General features: G+C 36.1%; 1 non-coding gene and 4 pseudogenes across 1 annotated transcript; 4 read left to right on the top strand and 1 right to left on the bottom strand.

Annotated features, from left to right (window-relative positions):
* Positions 1-237: 237 nt before the first annotated feature.
* On the bottom strand, positions 238-321 carry TRNAL-CAA. Its single transcript has one exon. It is a non-coding gene; the product is annotated as a tRNA-Leu (tRNA).
* Positions 322-6,645: 6,324 nt separating this feature from the next.
* Positions 6,646-9,703, top strand: LOC120141343 (annotated as a pseudogene).
* A 797-nt stretch (positions 9,704-10,500) lies between these two features.
* On the top strand, positions 10,501-13,167 carry LOC120141349 (annotated as a pseudogene).
* Positions 13,168-14,136: 969 nt separating this feature from the next.
* Positions 14,137-15,613, top strand: LOC120141348 (annotated as a pseudogene).
* Positions 15,614-19,464: 3,851 nt separating this feature from the next.
* Positions 19,465-21,147, top strand: LOC120141347 (annotated as a pseudogene).
* Positions 21,148-21,367: the final 220 nt, after the last annotated feature.

The raw sequence follows: 21,367 nt of genomic DNA, 5'->3' as shown, positions 1-21,367 counted from the left end.
AGCCTACTTTTTAATCTCATATATCAACTGGTTATAATTGCATTCATCTTACCCTAAATTCGATACGATACAGCCGAGGTGCGAAAAAATATTTCCGGGGAGGCTGTAGATTAAATCGGCCCCAAGGAGCAGTATCTAGGGAGAGTATTAGGGCTGTTATGTATCACAAGTAGGAAAGAGTGGGTTAAATGGTTGAATATCTATGGGAGATGAGGTTTATTAGGGACAAATACGGTATGTCAGAAGTGGGATTTGAACCCACGCCCTCTTTCGAAGACCAGAACTTGAGTCTGGCGCCTTAGACCACTCGGCCATCCTGACTGTTTACCAAATTAAGTGACAGTCAATAAAAAGTCGGGAGAAAAAGTATTATTTGGATTGTAAAAAGAAAATGGAGTTAACAAAAGTCAGGTGAAATCATCATTGAGTTATATGTTTCTTTGAAAAATCTTTTTTGTGCGTGTACTTACGTGCATGGTAATTTATTTGTCTTGATAAATTGGGTATAATTGAAGTCTTTAAACCCCAGAAAAATGAGAACAATATAATTACAAGTAGGGTGATCATGAGATAGATTAATTTTTATATCGATTTGAATTCAACTCGAATATCATATCCATTAGGACTATCAACCTAATACTCATTTCAAGTTTTAAAAATTTTATTTTATTTAAATTTTGAGGTTAAATTTTGCATTCAAATCGACACAAACGAAAATATATTTTTATACGTAAAATAAAGAGTAAATTTAAAAAATATATTATAATAACTATTTTTAAAAATATAGATAATTATATTAACATATTGGGTATGAAATTTTCAACTTAAACTCAATTCATCCCAATTTTATCCTTTAGAAAATCCAACTCAATTATATTCGAACTTCTTTTTTGAAAAAAAATTGACACATAAGATCAAAACCCTTCTAATTTAATAAATTGACTACACCTAAGAGGGTAGTTACAATATTTTTTTTATGAATATAAAAAGTTAAAATATCATAAATCGTATTTGATATTCATATTGATCGTAATGATAGATGTACGACTTTTTTTTAAGGTGATTTGAAATTATAATTTTTTTTTCGGTTAATTGTCTATTTTATGATAATGTATATTTTAAAATTTTATTTGTGGTCATTTTATTTTTGTTATATGTTAGCTTTCTCAATATTTTTATTATACGAACCAAATTATTTCAGTAGTTAAAAAAATTGTTGTTGTTTTTAGATGTCACAAATTCGAGTACCTACAACTGCACAGATGATTGAGTGTTCATTGTCAAAAGGTATGGTTATCAAAATCGGACCGGACCGGTCGGTTCAATCGATTGAACCGTGAACATGTGGCCTGTCCAGTCTGATTACCTCACAAAACCGATCTGACAATGAAACCGGCTAAAAACCGGTAGAATCAGGATGAACCGACTGAAAATCTGCAAAATCGGTTTGAATCGCCGGTTCACTTTTTTTCTTTTAAAAAAAATTAAACCAAACGACATCGTTTGTTCAATGAGCCAAGTCAAATTCGAGTATTGTTGAGCTCGACTCGAACTCGAAAACTTTAAAAGTAAGCTCAACTCGACTCAAAAACTCACGAGCTAAAAATTATCAAGTTCAACTCGAACTCGAAATATAATATTAAAACTTGAACTCGAAAAGACTCGAACTCAAAAAAAATTTAGAAGTTCGATTGAAGCCTAAAATTTAAGCTCAATTGAAGCGAAAGAATAGTTCGCTCTGTGGTCACCAAAAATTACCCCTATTATTTATAGAAGTAAGTTGGGATGCTCTTCTATGTTTCTTAGCCATGTGAGATTGTTTTTTTTAAAAAAAAATTAAACCAAATGACATCATTTGTTATGATTTTTTAAGCCCCAATTTTATTTTTTTGATTATAGTTATATAATTATATTTATTATTTAATATGTTTTACCTTAAATATTATGTTGTAGTTGATTTGAATAATTTTGTTTCACTTGATTTTATGGTTTTTAATTTATATATGTTATGACTTGTGATATTTTTATATATTTTAATATTGTAAACTTAAAAAAAGTGTTACATATATATTAATATTGCTTTGAATATTATGTAAAATTAAAAAATATATTATTTTATATAAAATCCAGTTCAACCGCGGTTGAACCAGTGAACCAATACCTTCTCTGGTTCAATGTCTGGTTCGATTTTAAAAAGATAAAAGGTCGAAAATACTTAAAACATATACTACTTTGTAATCATATTTACTTAATAAAAAAACTAATTACTAATTTATTGTAGAAATTTTCTTTTTAATTTAATTTACTCATAATATCATAATTAAAACTTTTAATTTTTTTAAAAATCTAACATGACATTTTACTAAATTAATTGATAATTGATAATCTATCTTTCTTTTTTTTAATTAGGGTAAAGTACATAAATGATCATCTGATTATAAGGTGTTACTTTGTTAAGTTCATTGACTATCAAAAATTTAAAAATGATCTCCTAATTATAGGATGATGCTTTATTGAGTCCTTTAACTCTTAAAAGTTATAAAACAGTCACTCAACTATTTATTATATTCTAAATTCATCATTTTTCGTTATAAATTAACGACAATCTAAGTTTGATGTTAATATGTTGTCTAAGATATGATAAAATATGATTATATAATCTCAAACGACTATCGTATCTCAAACAGCAGATTAACATCCAACCAGATTGTCGTCAAATTTTTAATAGAAAATAATGAGCTTGGAATACAATGAATAGTCGGATGATCATTTTTTAATTTTTAATAGAGAGACTCGACAAAATAATATTCTATAATCGAAGGATTATTTTATAATTTTTAATATTCAATGCATTGTTTAATTAACGTTGGTGTTGAGTTAAAAAATAAAAGTTAATCGCTCTGAAAATGGCTTCATGTAATTAAGAAAAAGGAAGAAAGATACTTTCAAAGACATGATTGATTGTCCCTTGTTCCTATATAATGGGGTAAGGGGAAGTAAGATAGTAGGCTGTCCCCAACATTAGGTTGAAAGCAACTTCCATATAAGACCTCCGAATTATGAAATACTTTCCGTGAGATTCGATCCCACGACCTCAAGATTAAAAACCTTGTGCTCTACTAACTGAGCTGGATAGTCATAAGATAAATAGGCATAAGATTGACCTAAAATCCTAAATAGAAACTACAAGGGAATAGTAATTTGTAGTTTATCAAACCCTAAAACCCTATACAAAAATCAAACCGAGATGAAAGACACAATCTTTGACGCATGTTCTTGAATCTCCATCTCTGATGAATAAAAAAACTCCATTAAAACATACAAAAATTCATCATTTTCAACCACGATTTTAACATACCTTTCATCATCAGCCATTTCTTGATATAAACTACCCAAAGCTTGCCTTTTCATCTCTGTATCATCAATCTTTACCCTTGTCGACAAATCCCTTACATAGAACCTCATGTCTTTTTTGCAAGCACCAAGGCCTGGTTTTGAAAAAACAATGGCGAAACCCCTGCTCAAAATTCCAGCAGCGTAAATCCTAGAAATATTCTTCACATGGGAATCGAATTTCGCAACGATGACATCAAGGTCACTTTGTACCAAGAGCTCAACTCCTCTAGCTTCGATAGCCATCAACCCATAACTCAACTCTCCTGGATTCTTTCGAATAATTTGCTATTTAATATTGAAAACTTTGATAGAATGAGAAAGAGAAATCAAAGAAGATGTATCCTCCATGACTTGCTTTGTTTTCTCTTCTTCACCCATTTTGATGTTCTAGTCACTAGCATTAAACAAACCCCATTTTACTTTTGATGAAATGAATTAAAAGGGCATCGACCATATATCCATGGATGATGATTTCACATTGTTCTTCTCATTTCTGCCATCGATCCAACGCAAATAAAAATAAAATCTTTTTCACTTTTCACGGAGAAGAAAAATCGATTTTTTTTTTAGATTTTGCAATGAATCTTTATTGGGTTTCAACCGGGTTTCTTTTGCACTTTGCCTATTGTTTTTTGTGAGAAACGAAAATGGAGGGGAAGGGAAGAGTATTGGATTTTGCAGGGATAAACTCAAAGCAAAGTTGATGAATTTAAAATTTGGGAGAAATTTTAGTGTTGTTAGTGATTTTAAGGTCTTGCATGGTTTCTCGGTTGATTGAGTTGAGTTTAAGGAAGAAGAAGGGTTCAGTTTAAGGAAGAAGAAGAAGAAGAAGAAAAAGTTAGAGGACTCTTAAAATAATTTACGATCTCTTGTCAATTACAACCTACTCCCAGAAATCATTTAATGGGGTTGTCTTCACAATCACGGGCCGCTTGAAAAAAAAACAGCGGGCCATATAGCTCTGCCTCTCGGGAACTGGAGTTGTGGACTTTCTTCCGCAATGAATTTGGACATTAGCGTCGATGATTTGAGCTTTGGAAACACGCACACACGTGTATCTATCTATTTCATTTTTTCCCTTTTTATAATTTTTTTTTTGTTGTGATCCCGATTTTAAGGCTTAATTTTAATTAATTTGAATCGATTCGTGTCACATAATTAATTTTGATGAATGAATCTCTTAACAGAGATTTTATATATATAGTAAAAACTCTTTAAATTAATACTCGATAAATTAATAAACTCTCTAAAATAATAAATTTGTCTGGTCCCGACTTGGGCCAATGTAAAAAATTAAAAAACTCGATAAAATAATAAGATAATGATTTTTCGTGAGATCCCTTTATAATTTTCGGTCCCAAAAAAATCATAAATTAATAATTCATATAAACTGAAAAAAAAATATTATATTCTAGTGAAATATGATTTAATAGTTGTCTGTTTTCCTTTAAAGTTCAAGTTTATTTGGAGCTCATTATTAATTTAATTCATCTATTGCAACGTAATTCTAAGAGACATTTACTAATTTATCTTTTTGTTTGGTATGTACAGTATAATGACTTAAAAACTCTTTAAATTAATAATTATTAATTTATCGATAAATTAATAACTCTCTAAATTAATAAATTTCTCCGGTTCTGACATTAATAATTTATAGAATTTTAACTGTACACTTGAATTTAAGATCTTACGATATAAAATTATTCATCACTTAAACTAACTGGATCTGTTTTTTTAGAAATTTAAGATCAAAAGGACAAGCTTTAGCTGTTGCTTCTTTAAATTGCAATTCTCAGGTGCATTTACTCCCTGCGGTCTGCGGCACCCCACTTCCCTGGATAAGTAAAAAAGCTGGTTTCATTTCGGTCTCCCTATTATGTCATTAAAAAGACAATTACAGAACAAAGATTGTAGTTCAAAATCATATAAGACCTCAACTCCCACGGGCGGTTCACCCAAATTTTTTTTTTCTGGTAAACTCCAAATTTCATCACTCAAATTTGATCATATCCTTTTGTTGGTCGTTAAATTTTAAAAGTTATTGGCTTAACGTAAAAATAAGTGTCTAAACTATATTTAAAATTAACTTTGGATACCTAAAGAATTTTTTGTTAGAATTAATTATTTTCTAAGTTTTGGGTTAAAGTTTCACGGGTCTTAAATAGATTTTGATAAGATAAATTATTCAATATCTGAAACGGTCAGAAAAACATCTAAAAATGACGGTTTTTAATGATAACATGATATAAATATAAACCTCTAAAAATTTAAATTTTTTGAAAAGATAATAAAGTAAAAGAATAAGACGAACAACACCCAACTTTCACCTTATCAGAAAAAATGTGACATTATCCTGTTAATTTTGATTTAACGTTCAGGTGAAAAAAATGATCAAACTATAATATTTTAAAGTTAATGATCAAAATATGAAATGTTCGAACTTGAGAGATGTCGTAGTTGACCCTTTTTTTTTTCTTGTTAAGTCATTGGATTGCATGTGCAGCAGAACCTGATCAGCAGCTGGGTTACCTTCATTAGATGTCCTCAAATCAAGGCCAAAATTTTAAATTAGTCCTTAACATGTAAGCAAAACTCGTGCTCATATTGATAGGAGCACTTGTTCGAGATTCAATCTATTGACATCACATTCAAACTAACATTTAACGTCTAATCTTATGGTTAGGCCAACAAAAAAGGATTTTATTACAACATTGATAATTTTGAGGACTCTGTCATAACATTTTGAAATTTAGGCTCTGTTTTAAACTTCGAACCGTAATTCAGGGAGAAAGTTGAATTAGCCCATTGTGTTTCCTTCAAAGACGCAAAAGGCCAAAGGCTATCATAATCCAAGGGAAATGGTGTCGTTTTTATCACAACTTTTGTCTTTACCTTTAACGTTCTCTGCCCTGTACCCCTTTTTGGGTCAATTCAAACATCATCATGTGTTGAAAATTGTAGAAAAAATCTCTACTATCCTTGCACATAACCCATATACTGTCTTCTTCATGGTATGCATATGAAAACTAATTATGAATTGATTATAAGTTAATATATATTCAATTGACGATATGCATATATTTGGATTGTAATCTAACACTAGGTTTATTATAATTTGATATCTCAATGCTCACATACTTATAAACTATGATCATTAACGGTCCAAAGAAATGATTCATAGCAGCAGCTGTCATTGCAAACTTTCAGACCCCGTTAAAAGCAATTCGCAAACAATATTCCTCATAGCAACTGATGATCATAGGTCATATCTTTCCTTTTTTATGCTTACTTTCCCGATTTCCCATGCTTTCCAATTCAGCTTCTATCAAGAAGAAAGAATCAACAGCTTACAGTGAACTGAGCTGAGTGCTGACCCTTTTTTTCTTTCTTTGTTTCTTCGTTGTGAGTTCCAATGGAGATTTTGGTATGGCCAATTTTCAATCTCTTGTTTGTATCCATGTTGATCGCGGTAGTGTTAGCCGCTGATCCTTATTCGGATGCTTTGTTGAGCTTAAAATCGGATATCATTGATGATTCCAAGAGTTTGGATGATTGGAAAGTGGTTTCCGAGGGAATATTTTCTGGGGGAAAATCTTGCATGTTCTTGGTCTGGTGTTGAATGCAACGAAAATTCCACCATTATTACAAGCTTAAACCTTTCTATGAAGAATCTTGCTGGTAAGTTACCCGGAAAGCAACTCGGTGTTTTAACTCAGCTTGTTGGTTTCAACATCAGTCAAAACTCGTTCTCCGGTGAACTTCCGGTGGAAATCTTCAACCTCGCGAACTTGAGAATCTTGGATATCAGTAGGAACAACTTTTCCGGCCGGTTTCCGAGGGGAATCACCGGTATGAAAAACCTGGTTCATTTTGATGCTCTTAGCAACAGCTTTTCAGGGCCATTGCCGGTTGAGGTTACCGAGCTTGAATCTCTAAAGGTTCTCAATTTAGCCGGTAGCTACTTCGACGGTCCAATCCCATCTTCATATGGGTCTTTCAAGAGAATTGAATATCTCCACTTAGCAGGGAATCGATATTGCTGGTTCAAATCTTTCCGGTTCAATCCCGAAGGAGCTCTCCAATCTAACCAAGCTCGAGTCACTTTTTCTCTTCCGAAACGGGCTCACCGGACCGATCCCATGGGAGTTCGGCCGAATAGTTCCTCTCACAGACTTGGATCTCTCTGATAACTTGATTTCTGGGCAAATTCCTGAGAGTTTTGCAGAGCTGAAGAATCTGAGATTACTCAGTCTTATGTTCAATGAAATGAATGGCACTGTCCCAGAAAGCATATCTGAGCTTCAATCAATGGAAACTCTGTTTATATGGAACAATTTCTTCACCGGAACACTTCCGAAAAGCTTGGGGATGAACTCTAAGCTTAGATGGTTGGATGTTTCAAACAATAGTTTCACTGGCAGTATTCCACCTGGTATCTGTGCAGGTGGTAAGTTGTTTAAATTGATGCTCTTTTCAAACAGCTTCACAGGCAATCTGTCGCCTTTGTCTAATTGTTCGTCGCTCGTTCGTATACGAGTCGAGGATAATTCGTTTTCAGGTGAGATTCCTTTGAAGTTCAGTGATTTTCCTGATATCACATATATAGATTTGTCCAAGAACAGGTTTACTGGTGGAATCCCTTGGAATATTTCTAGAGCTTTAAAGCTTCAGTATTTCAGTGTCTCTAATAATCCAGAACTAGGGGGAACCATACCAGAAAACATATGGTCTTTGCCATTTCTTCAAAATTTCTCTGCATCATATTGTAACATCTCAGGGAATCTGCCTCCTTTTAGATCATGCAAGTCCATTGTTGTTGTTGAATTGCAGATGACCAATATCTCGGGATCGATCCCGAAAAGTATTTCAGATTGTCATTCACTTGAGATGATTAACTTAGCTAGCAATCATTTAAGTGATCACATACCTAAGGAGCTTGCCAGTCTTCCTTCTCTAGTTTTTGTGGATTTGTCGCATAACGATCTCATCGGTTCAATACCTGTAGAGTTCGGCGAGTCTTCAAGCTTAGTACTTTTGAATGTATCATACAATGATATCTCAGGTACCATACCTTCAAAAAAAGTGCTCCGGTCAATGGGTAGAAGTGCATACATTGGGAACCCGGAGCTATGTGGGAAACCTCTGAAATCATGTTCAAACCCAATCAATGGAAAAAAGCTTAGGTTAATACTGTTGGTATCTGCAGGAGCAATCATACTCGTTGCAGCAATAGTTTTTGGGCTCATTTATCGTCAAAAAGGAAGCGAAGGGCAATGGCAAATGAACTCGTTTATCGGTCTCCCTCAGTTTACTTCCAATGACATTTTGAGGAGCTTCGATTGTGCTAATTCCATGGAAGAACTGCCACCGTTTTCCGATGCATTTTGCAAAGCAGTGCTGCCTACCGGAATTACCGTGTTGGTGAAAAAGCTAGAATGGGAGCCGAAAAGAGTGAAGGTTGCCTCGGAGTTTATAACACAACTGGGAAGTGCAAGGCACATGAATTTGATCAGATTACTGGGTTTTTGCTACAACAAACAGATGACTTACCTGCTGTATGATTACTTGCCTAATGGGAACTTAGCTGAGAAACTGAGAATGCAAAGAGATTGGGGTATGAAGCGCAGGATTATGATTGGAATTGCAAAGGGACTTTGCTTCCTTCACCATGACTGCAACCCTGCAATTCCTCATGGTGATCTGAAGTCAAGCAATGTGATCTTCGATGATAATTCCGAACCCCGATTAGCCGATTTCGGGTTTAAGCATTTGATGCAGTTGATCAAAGGTACAGCTCCAGCAACTTTTAGATTGGGAACAGGTACATTATCTATTCACTTTCCATGCATTCCTTCAATCAAAAATTTCATACATCCATCTATTACGACTCGAATCCGATTTGATCATAAACAATCAAACTTGAAACAGGCGAATCCAATGATGCTATCAAAGAGGAACTGTACAAAGACATATACAACTTTGGGGAGATAATTCTGGAAATAGTAAGCAATGGTAAGTTGATAAATGGTGGAGCAAGCATTCATAGCAAACCAAAGGATGATGTTCTGAGAGAAATTTACCGTGAAAACGAAGCCGAATCCGCCAATTCATTGCAAGAAGAAATAAAAGGGGTTGTAGATGTTGCTCTCATCTGCACCAGAAGCAGCGCAGTAGACAGGCCTTCCATTGAAGATGCATTGAAGCTTCTTTCGGGGTTGAAGGCCAAAGGTAAATGATAAATGCAACTGCTTCTAAAAGGAGAGTTGCATATTATGTGTGCTTCACAACCAAGCATATACAGTTTGGTACATAGATTTTTGTCAATTAGAGCAAGTGAATTGGTATATTTTCCTTTGTGTTTTTGATTTGGTTGTGAATTGTTTCATAATATACATTATTTTGAATGGAAAAAAATAGATAATTGTAATATTTGTAATATCTTCTCTTAATTAATAGGCTAATGATAATTAAAAACTGATTATCATTAAATAACTCAAAACAAATTGGTTTTTTGAAAAAATTACGTGTCTAAACCCTTCAAATGCACATCAAGCGCGTCAAAGACACCTTGAAAGCTGCTGAAATCGGAACTCACGACGTCGACATCCACCCCCAACCTCTCCGACACGGCCGCCGTGATCGGTCCATGAGCCGCCACCACTAAACGCGGCCACCTCCTGACCATCCTCCAACCCCACCCCAACTCCTTTAAGCTCTTCAAAAACCCTTCCACTTCTCCACTACTCGTAAAAACAATGGCGTACGCTTCATCTTCTTTCTCATCCTGCCCTTTTTTCACCACTCCCTTAACACAATCGGGTCCCGACCATCTGGTTTCATAGGCGTCGACCCGAACCGGGAACCACCAACCGCTCTTCTAATCGTTGAGAAAATCCGGGACGACCGGCGGTTCGTTTAGTCCGACGACTTTAGGAACCGGACATAACACATTTCGACCCTAAGCTGTTGGGAGTGCTGATGGGAGGGACTAGGATTTTAATCCGTTGTAAATGGGAACAAATTTGGGAGATGAAAGGGGTGTCGATAAGCTTTGAATCTTTGCCTAACGCGACGAGGATGAGCATATGGCCGTGAGAGGGGAGGATGAGTTTAGAGAGAGAGGTGACTGCGTGGGAGAAGGAGGAGATGGAGGCGCGTGAAGGGAAGGCGACGGCGGAGAAGAGGGAGAGGGAGGATGGGGAAAGGTAGGGGAAGAGTGATTGGGGAGTTGGGAAGTGGCGATGGTGGGGCACCAGAGGATTGTGGCCTTTGAGAGCGAGGAGGTCGGAGAGTCTGGCGCGTAGTTCAGCGGGGTGAAGATGACGGTGGAGAGTGGTGAGGTTGGGGATTGGCAATTGCCTGATAGGTGCCTTCAACAAAACCGATCGTCAAATCTTGCATCAAATATCAAAATTTTGTTGCAATGTCAACAAGTCGTAGTTAGTGGTGAGTATTCCCGCCTGTCACGCGGGCGACCCGGGTTCGATCCCCGGCAACGGTGCGTTTTTATTTATATATTCATTTTCATGGTTTAATTCTGGTTTTAGTCCCTACTAAAATCTTAAATTCAACATAATAATTAGACCTATATTTTGTAACCCGATCTCAAATTTTAGAAGATGTATGAATCATCCCACCCCACATACCTCTGCATACAAATACACATATTGTGTGTATATAATATTAGAAGTCAGTCATAGGCGACTACACAACAGAACATCGAGCAGAGTATTTGAGAAGAACATAGAATTACCTAAAAGAAGAAATCCATCTTCCTGTCCAATTATTATGGTATATCATACAAGTGCCCTCAAAATTGGCTCCACTTGTTATACCAACGTTGTCGTTCCCTACTAAAATCTTAAATTCAACATAATAATTAGACATATTTTGTACCCGATAATATTTCGAAGTCAGTCATAGGCGACTACACAACAGAACATCGCAGAGTATTTGAGAAAAATAGAATTACCTAAAAGAAGAAATCCATCTTCCTGTCCAATTATTATGGATATCATACAAGTGCCCTCAAATTGGCTCCACTTGTTATACCAACGTTGTCGTCCAACTATTAGTAAAAGGAAACACATTAGTCCAACAGGGGCAAAATCAATGAAATACTGCTTACATCCAGTTAATTGTAGTGGATCCAATGCAACTAGACCTATTGGTTAGACCCTTCCATTCCTCATGAAGTGCCCGCGTCTAACTCATGTATATAGAGGGATATGACCTCCAAATATACAGAACTTCGACGACACTCCTATATGAGGTCCATGGATAAATCAATTGTTTGCTCTCAAATGGAAGTCCTAGAGACCTTTTACGACCACGTGTAACAATATTTGTAGCTTATCTATAATATCTCACCAAATCAAGCAATGAATTCCACTGCCAAAAGGAGGACACTGTTAATAAACAAGGTAACATCTTGGAACCACCTAGTGCAAGTCAATCATAATATGACATATATAAGCTCTGTCCTGCAAAGCAATTGCTTTTTTGAGAGCTAGAGAGTTAATTAGAAAACAATACCTTGTTGTAGCTAGAGAGCTTCCAGAGGGTGAAAAGTAAGCAGAGTGAACAGCCCTATTATGGCTCACAGTCCTCAAGTTTTTGGGTTTATGAGTGTTCATACAGAGTGCCTGATATTCTAGTTAGATAATGCTATATTTCATTTTCTTCAGTCTTGAGTAAAGCTAACAAGGGCTGGAAAAGATGGATCGTTTGTTCAATTCATATTACAGTTTTTTATTCTAGAGCTACGAAGGAAGAACAAGCCAATACATTTGATCTCTTTTCTGTTTTAAATTGTTGTAATGTGGGTTTTTTAATGCGCTTTGTTTCTTGAGCAGGCCGGATGGTATTGAAGCACTCTGTTCAGATCTAGGAGTGGACGACACTGATGTGAGGATATTGATGCTTGCTTGGTATGTGATATTCCGTGGCTTTAACCGGACCCGTCATTGGGTCTGAGAATCTTCTAACATCATGTGTTCTTCATATCTCAGGAAATTAAAAGCTGCAAAGCAGGGCTTCTTTAGCAAGGTCATTAGAAGCACGACTTATATGAATACGGCATGCTCTATTTGATGGATGCAATAATAGAAAATTTGAACCGACATTCACATTAGATGAATGACCTCTATTTTTTTCCTTCTCTTGCACACTGAATCAGGATGAGTGTCGAACTGGCATGAAAGCGTTGGGGTTTGATTCACTTAAAAGGCACTTCCTCACTGGAGATCAAGGAACTTTGTTACTTGTACCTGTTGCAACAGTTATTGCTTTCTTGTAAAGTTATGACAAGTGAGCAGTTAAGTGTAGTGCTGAATTTAGCTTTTCTATATCTGAAAATTAAAGGTGGGGAAGCCATCAGATTATGAGGGTTTCTATACCTATGCATTTCGATATTGCCTAACAGGTTTGCCCTTTAATTGAATGAAAGCAACCTATCTTTTTCACCAAGCCAGCTTCTCTTTTGTAGTAATTTGTTCTTATAATAAAAACTGACATCGATCAACTGCTTCAGAGGAGAAACAGAAGAGCTTGGACATTGAAAGCATCTGTGAACTGTTGTCTTGTGTTCTTGGTGCCCAGTTTCGTCCCAGGTCGATTCATTAATTGAGTATCTAAAGGTTTGACTGTTATTCTTCATCTTTACAAAAGATGCAGATCAGATGCATATAAATTATCAGAACTTGTCCAATGACATTTATAATGCCTTGATTTGCTTGTTAGGTCCAGAGTGGTTACAAAGTATCTTGTTAGAGACTTGACAACTATCTTGTTGGGAAAATGCTCTTCCAGTTGGTCTAATTATGGTTTTGGTTCCTCTATGATGTGGAAATTTGAGATTTAGTTTTTATACTTTAGTTTGACATAATTTTGTCCCCTACTAATATAATTTTTTTTAATACCAAAATAAAAGAAAACCAGATTAAACACAAATTCCAACATAGTAATGGGATTTAATGTTAAACCTTTTCGATTAGTCATTATCAATAGTTAGATTAGTTTGAAATTAAATTGTTTCAATCTTATGACCAAATAGATCATTCTCATTGTTGAAATTAACTGACAATCGTTTCATACATCAAAAAGTTGGTCTTGAATGGTGAATGCAAATTTAGATCCTTAGGGTTTTTTCTTTTTAGAGAAATGGCGTTCATGTGCCATATTATTTCTTCACATCACTAAATATAGTGACATAATAAAACATTAAAGTTTATTGGTTAAAATATAAATTTTAAAATTTTAGTAATAAATATATAATTAATTTAATATTTAAGTGACCACCAGTGTAATTTAACCTAAAAGTAAAAAAGAAGAAAAAGAAAGCATGTATGGTAGCTAGCAATCTCTCTAGAAAGAAATTCCAGCTCACCCGCTTTGAACTGATCATTTCCCTTTCAAGTTTTCACCTTTGGATTGTTGCATTTCCATCATCCCCAGTAAACACTGTGTGTGTGTAGTTAAAACAAAACCCCAGAAAAGAAAAGCAAACAGAAACCACCCATCACCAATCACCACAACGGGAAAAGCACTCTATCACTAACATAAAATTTTAAAACCAAAAGAAATTCTAAGAGAACACGACACCCTTTTAACCAAGCATTTGTTTTCTTCTGCAAACATGTTCATGGCATGTGTTGTTTTCCAGTTTCTCATCTAAAAAACGAAGGAAAACTGGGTTTTTTTGGTTTTGTTTTCTTCTCTATTTGTTAATGGTTTGGTTTATGCTGTGAAAAATTGGGTAATGTGACGTCGAATGTGGCTGCAAAGCTTGCATTTTTCCCACCAGACCCACTAACGTACGAACTTTACATGGAAGAAAACGGGAAAGCTGGTTTTGCCCGGAATAACGGCCGACAAGAACATAGATGTTGCTCGATACCAGAGGTGGTAATACGATCGTGGCCACGTTTTGGAGACACCCTTTTGTATTCACATGCCAACGCTGCTGATATTGGGCAGATGCGTGAATTCTTTCATGAGCTCAGAACCCATCTTCGTGTCAATATTATGAGGTACTCTTTTATCATTAATCTTTCATGAAATTGTAAAGTTTTTTTCTTGAAATGTACTTGTTTTTATGTTTTTTTTTCATGTTTGATGAAGTCTGGTGTTGTTTCTTCTTGTTCATGTACGTTAATGGCTGAATGGAATAGTTTCTGATAATTTTCTCACTTTTTGTTTGCAGTTATGATTATTCAGGGTATGGAGCATCCTCTGGCATGGTAAATGAATCTCTATGATTGTTTTTATTTTCTTTTGTTTCACCAAATTGCTTTGGGACTAATTTGATAAGTTTGTTTTCTGCTATTGGATAGCCAACTGAGCTCAACACATATATGACATAGAGGCCGTGTACAATTGTTTGCAGGAGTAGTAAGGGGTTAAGCAGGGGGATTTGATACTTTACGGCCAATCCGTCGGGAGCGGACCGACTCTCCACTTGGCTGCCCGTTTACCGAAACTACGAGGAGTCGTTCTTCATAGCGCCGTCCTTTCCAGCATACAGGTCTTATATCCTGTTAAGATGACGTTTTGGTTCGATTTATTTAAGGTACGTTTCGATTTTTGGTTCATGTGAAAATCTTCCATTCCTCTGCAAACTTTACAAGTATTTTGATCTGTATATTGAGGAATCTCTTTCTAAATATCTGCAGAATATCGATAAAATCCAACTGGTCACTTGTCCGGTTCTAGTTATACATGTATGTATATCTTCCCTCCGATTAGTTGCATCGTGTTTGTATACTTATGCCGTTGTTGTATACTTACGCCATTGTTGATCAACGGTTACAGGGTACGGATGACGAAACGGTCGACTGGTCTCACAGGAAGCGATTATGGGAGCTTTCCAAGGAAAAGTACGAGCCTTTATGGGTCAAGGGTGGTGGCCATTGCAACCTGGAATCATATCCGGAATACATCCAACACCTAAACAATTTCATAACCACGATGGAGATTAATTCCGCAAGGAGATCGAAACAACTTAATGCTAACCCCGGTATTACGGAATCAAAACACAAATGCTTGAAATTCAGGAAAAAATTAGTCGCGTTGAAAAAGGGCTGTTGCATCGCCCACAAGAATCGATCCCCTTGATAGAGACGGCTTCGTGGACATTGTTTCTTGCAACCTAAGGCACATTTTGCTGCTTAATCTGTTTCCCCTGAGACTTGTAAAATGATAGAAGATATCATAGATACATGCAGTCCTTTTGACCCAGGATCCAGATCCAGCTCTGAACATTTATACGGGTAGAGAGTATATCCCTGAGATCATACATGCTCAGTGGTCTGGATTTCATGTATGATATCATTGAAAAACATGTGGATTAAGCTGGTTCTTGTGCACTCATGCAAATCTAGAGTCACTTGACCCGAATGAATGTGTATTTTTGTCCTGAGAAGAACAAAGATAGACTATTGTTGTTTATACAGAATGGCCTCATCTTCACTTGTGATGATCAGTTTCCTCTGATGAATTCTCATGAAATATTGGTAAAGATAATAGAACTTGCAATCCTTCGATAACATAATACATGATACGGAAAAATAACATGAAACAGGACACAGACCAGTGTCATCGCTTGAGATCAGGGTCATTGCTTCTGCAATCAGTATTCATATTCCATAACATAGATAGACGATCATGTTTTCACCGGATGAATGGGAGCTTTGATAAATTAAAAGGATGAATACAAGGAAACAAGATGTAGCGATCGCCTCAAGTCGACAGAACAGACTTCTAACTTGTAACGGAGAGATTAGCGAACCCTACAAAAAGATTAGTAAAAGCAAAAAGTAAGAAATAAGATATTCATATAGATCGCCTCAGTAACTAGCAGGAACAGGTAAGAGAAGGAAACGGACCTAGAAGTGCCATTTCCCCTTCAAGGGGTATCAATAGAAAGCTATGGTATAACACAGTATTTAACAAAGCTCAACATGCAGAACAAGTTCTTGTATCGCTTCTCCATCTCTCGCATGAGATCAGAGTCACTGCTTCCACAATCGACGTTCGACATAATCTGTGGCATGCTTACATGATCATGTTTTCACCGAATGAATAAAGGGCAACGTTTTGATTAATTAAAAGGATGGATATAAAGAAACAAGTCATAAAGATCAATTCGAGTAGACAAAATGAACTTCTAACCTGTGACCGAAAGATTGGCCAACCCTGTGAAAGATTAACAAGGAGCACAAAGAATTAAATAAGTTATTCACATAGATGGCCTAAGAGTGTCGAGTAACAGACTTACTATATGATCAGTTACAAAATGTAATTCATACTCTGGTCTGTTAATAAAAGGCAAGAACAATGGTTCAGCAGCACTCCAAATATTCTTAATCTACAACCTTGATTCATAGACACAACTCGTGAACATTACCCTGATTCTTTCTTCATTTCAATATATGATTAAACAAGAAGAAATGTGATTGAACTTTGAATCACTGGATCACATCTTTGTTGCATGTCAATAGCTTAAGCATATTGATGCTCTAAAATTAGCAGAAGGTATATATCAAAATCTCAAATTGAAGAAACATGAATGACAGAACAACTTTGGTAACATAACAATTAGTAAAAAAAAAAAAAGCTCAAAATGCAACAAGGGCCGATTCACACTGTAAAGTTTAATGCTTTAGCCAACTAGATCCAAAATCACACTGATTTCACCATAAAATTCTCAACTTTGAAATGAAAATCGGATTTATAATAAAGATTCCAATTAAGATATGAAACTGGGTATTTTCCCCAGCCAGGTAACTCAACCAAGCACAAAACATGGAGAGTGAAAGGGGCTCAGATTCGCCTTTCATCAGACAGGTAAAGAAACCAAAACCGGTGGCTGCAACAGACACGAGTTGCCCCGCCAAGAAACGGCCTTTTTTCTTCAAAAGTCTGAACTTTAATAACCCAAAAAAAAATCATCACTGCCTCATTTCATAGGGGTCTTTGCATGAAGAAGAAGAAGAAGATGGAGTATACCATAGACAGATCAGCAGTAGTAGCGATGATGATGATGATGAACATTATATGTGAATGGATGAATTGAATAGAGAGAGTGTGTTTGTTGTATATTTTGCATAAGCTAAAGTGAAATCATAGGCTTCGCTTATCAATCAGAGGAGGGGAGCAACCACCCTTTAAAGAACCAGCGACCTCCCCTAAGAGCAAAGCCTCATTCTTAAACTACTGAGCCTTTGAGAAACTGGGTATCTTTCCCCAGGCAAGAAAAAAACTCAACCAAGCACAAAACCTGGAGGCAAAAAAAAGGAGAAAATGGGGGGTTAAGGGAGGCTCAGATTCGCTTTTGTCAGACAGGTAAAGAAAACAAAGCCGGTGGCTGCAACAAACACGAGTTGCCCCGCCAAGCAACGGCCTTCTTTCTTCAAAAGTCTGGACTTTAATAACCCAAAAACAATCATCATTGCCTCATTGTGTCGGTGCTTTCGAGTGAAAGAAGAAGAAGAAGAGAATAAACAAATAACCAGATACTGGGAAACATAAACGAGGAAACTTGTGAGTAATATTGTTGTATGTATGAATTGAGTAGAGAGACAGAGAGAGAGAGACAAAGGGCTGTTGTAGATAATCATTTGTAAGTGAAAGTGAAATCATAGGCTTCGCTGATCAATCAGAGGAGAGGAGCAACCGCCCTTTACAAAACCAGCCACCTCCACTGAGAGCAAACCCTCATTCTTAAACTAATGAGCCTTTGAAAACCCTTAAGCCTCTCCCCATTTGCCTTTTATAATGTGTGAAACGGCAAAAAAAGAAGGGGGGGATAAAAGAGTCATTTCCTGGTAAACGAAGGTTAAACTAATGTGTGAAATCATAGTCCTTTCCCTTTTATTATGTTATTTTCATCGAAATATTTACTCTTTTCTAATGTATTTAGAGTGAGTTATTGCGAGTTTGATAATGTTTAATTCGTGTTCATTATAAAATTTTGTTACTCAACTCAACGCGTTGCTCGTTAAAATTTTATTCGACTCGTGCTTATTAAAAAAACTTATTGCTCAACTCGTGTTCGTTAAGCTTGTTGCTCTTTAAGCTTACAAAAAATTTTAATCTTATTTTTTAACTATAGGTAAATCTACTAATACTATAAATTAATAGATTAGTAATTTTTCATGTTTTTATTATCTATTAATAAACTAGTAATTTTTGAATGAAAGCTCAACTCATTAAGCACACCTACTGTTTTCCATTAGATTTTTCATCTTCTCAAGTTTCGTTTTAAGGATTTCTATTGTTTCTATTATCTTTTGCAGGCTGGACTTGCGATGTTCAACCATTGAATCTTGTCTCAACTGTTCTTTTACCGCATCATCGAGGGAAAGCCAGTTTAATTGAAGCTTGTATTGCTGGAATATGCCTGATTGAGTAATGCTGCGGCCATTCCAAAGAACCCGACCGGCTGAAGGTCGGGATATTCCGACTAACAAACGCATGAAAGTGGTCTTGCCGTAGCCATTGCTGTCAATGGGTTTAAATGAACAGAGCATTCATGAAAGTCATTGGAGAAATGCAGCGACCATTTCAGTGCCCTTGAAGCAAAATCCAATAAGATTGTTCATCATATCTTTCTATAGTGAGAAGGACCAAGATCACTGAAAAAGAGGAACGTGATTCTTTCAGGCTATAGATCAAAGTCTCCAATTGAGTAACATGAATGTAACACGATTAGAAATAAACATAAACCCAGCTTGTGGCTCCGTGAAAACTGTGGTGTAACATAACTATTAACAAAGCTCAAAATGCAAAATTAGCAACAATGGTGGATCAAGATCTGGCATTTTTCCAAATGGGAGTAGTCCTCAACTTCACTCTAACAAACAAATAGCTAATCAAAATCAAATTTTGACAACAACCAAGAATCAATTATGTACTTTCCATCTCTACTTTAGAAGGGGTGCCTTCTGATAAAAATCACACTCTAAAAAGTCCATGCTTTACAACTATATACAAAATCATACCGATTTCACCATAAAATTTGCAACTTTCAAAAGAAACTAAGATTATGATAAAGATTCCCAATGAGATATGATTGATACTGGTATTTTCCTCCAGCCAGGAAAAGCTCAAATAAGCATAGAACCTGAAGAAGAAGAAGAAGAAGAAGAAAATGAGATATGGGGGAAAGGAAGGCTCAGATTCACCTTTTGTCAGACAGGTAAAAGAAACAAAACCGGTGGCTGCAACAAACAAGAGTTGCCTCGCCAAGCAACGGCCTTTTTTTCCTTCTAAGTCTGAACTTCAATAATAATAAAAATCATCATTGCCTCATTGCATTGGGGTTTTCGAATGAAGAAGAAGAAACAATATATCAGAGTGAGATATTTGAGTAAAAAAGCCGAATAATTGAGCACAGAGACATAGAGGGACAAAGGGTTGTTGTAGATAAATATCGTTAGTGAAAGTGAAATCATAGGCTTCGCTTATCAATCAGAAGAGGGGACCAGCCACCTCCCCTGAGAGCAAAGCCTCATCGTTAAACTAATGAGATAACCTTTGTTGACCCTCCAATCTCCGCCCATCTTAGCCTTTTATAATGGTAAACTTCAGTTCACCCGAAGGCGCGCGAGTGGACAATGGTAAATCCAATCTGTAGCGAAGAGTGGATCATCAGCCATAAACCCAAACAAAAGAGAGGAGAATATCAGCCCAATTAACCCATTAATATAATGAAAAATAGGGTTACATTTATAAAGTCTTTCACTTTTGCTAAACCCTTTTCCATTCCCCCGTCAACAGCCGCTGCAGACTATCTCTCCAGGGTTCGCCGCTCTTCATGTTCTTTATTTTCCTTTTGCTTTGCTTTCAGTGTTAATTCAACTCAAAAAAATGTCAGGGTAAGTGAAAATCTATTCCTTTCTAAAGTATCAAGGCCATGCTTCGTAGTATACCATTGGTGTTCTAAAAAAATCGATCTTTTTGTTGGGTTTGTTTTTATTTCTCCATGTGAATTGAAATTGCTTGCATTCTAGTTATAGAACCTAGGCTTAGTTGCTTTAGTGTGGAACAAATTGATGAGGTATTTATTGCATGTTAATATGGATTGCTTTGAATTGTTTTTGCTGTTCTAGATTTGTTTCTTAGAAAGCTTTCATCTTTATATGTATTTATGTGATATTCGTGTCGGTTTCTCTTGCAGGGAAGAAGTTGCGGTCGCCCCATCTGAGGCAACACCCGTTCTAGGTGAGCCACTGGACATCAACTCGTCTTTTCCCTTGTGGTGAGGAAGTCTCAAGCTCATTGTGGTCTTGCACGCGGTTTACACGAAGTCGCCAAGGCAATCGAAAAGCACAATGCACACCTTAGCATTATAGCCGATGACTGTGACCAACCAGATTATGTTGAGCTGGTCAAGGTTCTTTGTGCCGATCACAATGTTAAATTGCTACATGCCCCGAGTTCTAAAACTCTCGGCGAGTGGGCCGGTGTAAGCGACATTTCATTGCTCGTTACCTTCGAATTATTATTTGAGCGGCAAATCGAAAGTGACTACCATTGTTGTGAATGTTGACTATGCTTCATCTTTGCATACAGTTATATAAGATAGACTCCGAGGGAAAGGCACGGAAGGTTGTTGGTTGTTCCTGCGTAGTTGTGAATGTATGCATGTATACATCGAAGTGCAATCTAGTTTGCTTAAAAATGTATTTGTTTCTTCGATTTAGATCAATTCATATAATGTACAATGTATGTTCTTCGCTAAGAGTTTAGGGATTTTCTTTTTCTTTTTCCTGTAGGATTACGGTGAACACGAGGCAGTGAAGTTGTTCAGCGCACAAGGATTAAGTGATCATAGGACAGTTTCTTTGGTAAAATCATAGTTATTTTTCTGGTTCATATTATTTTTGGTAGTAAACAACGGATTAATATGGCTTAGAATTTTCTATTTTCGAAGTCTTTGCAATGTTGAACTTGGTGTTTCATATGCATG

Source organism: Hibiscus syriacus, unplaced genomic scaffold (assembly GCF_006381635.1).
Source record: "Hibiscus syriacus cultivar Baekdansim isolate YM2019G1 unplaced genomic scaffold, ASM638163v2 tig00110796_pilon, whole genome shotgun sequence".
Classification (NCBI taxonomy): Eukaryota; Viridiplantae; Streptophyta; class Magnoliopsida; order Malvales; family Malvaceae; genus Hibiscus; species Hibiscus syriacus.
The sequence above is the reverse complement of the archived record's forward strand: the minus strand, read 5'-3'. Positions and strand labels throughout refer to the sequence as shown.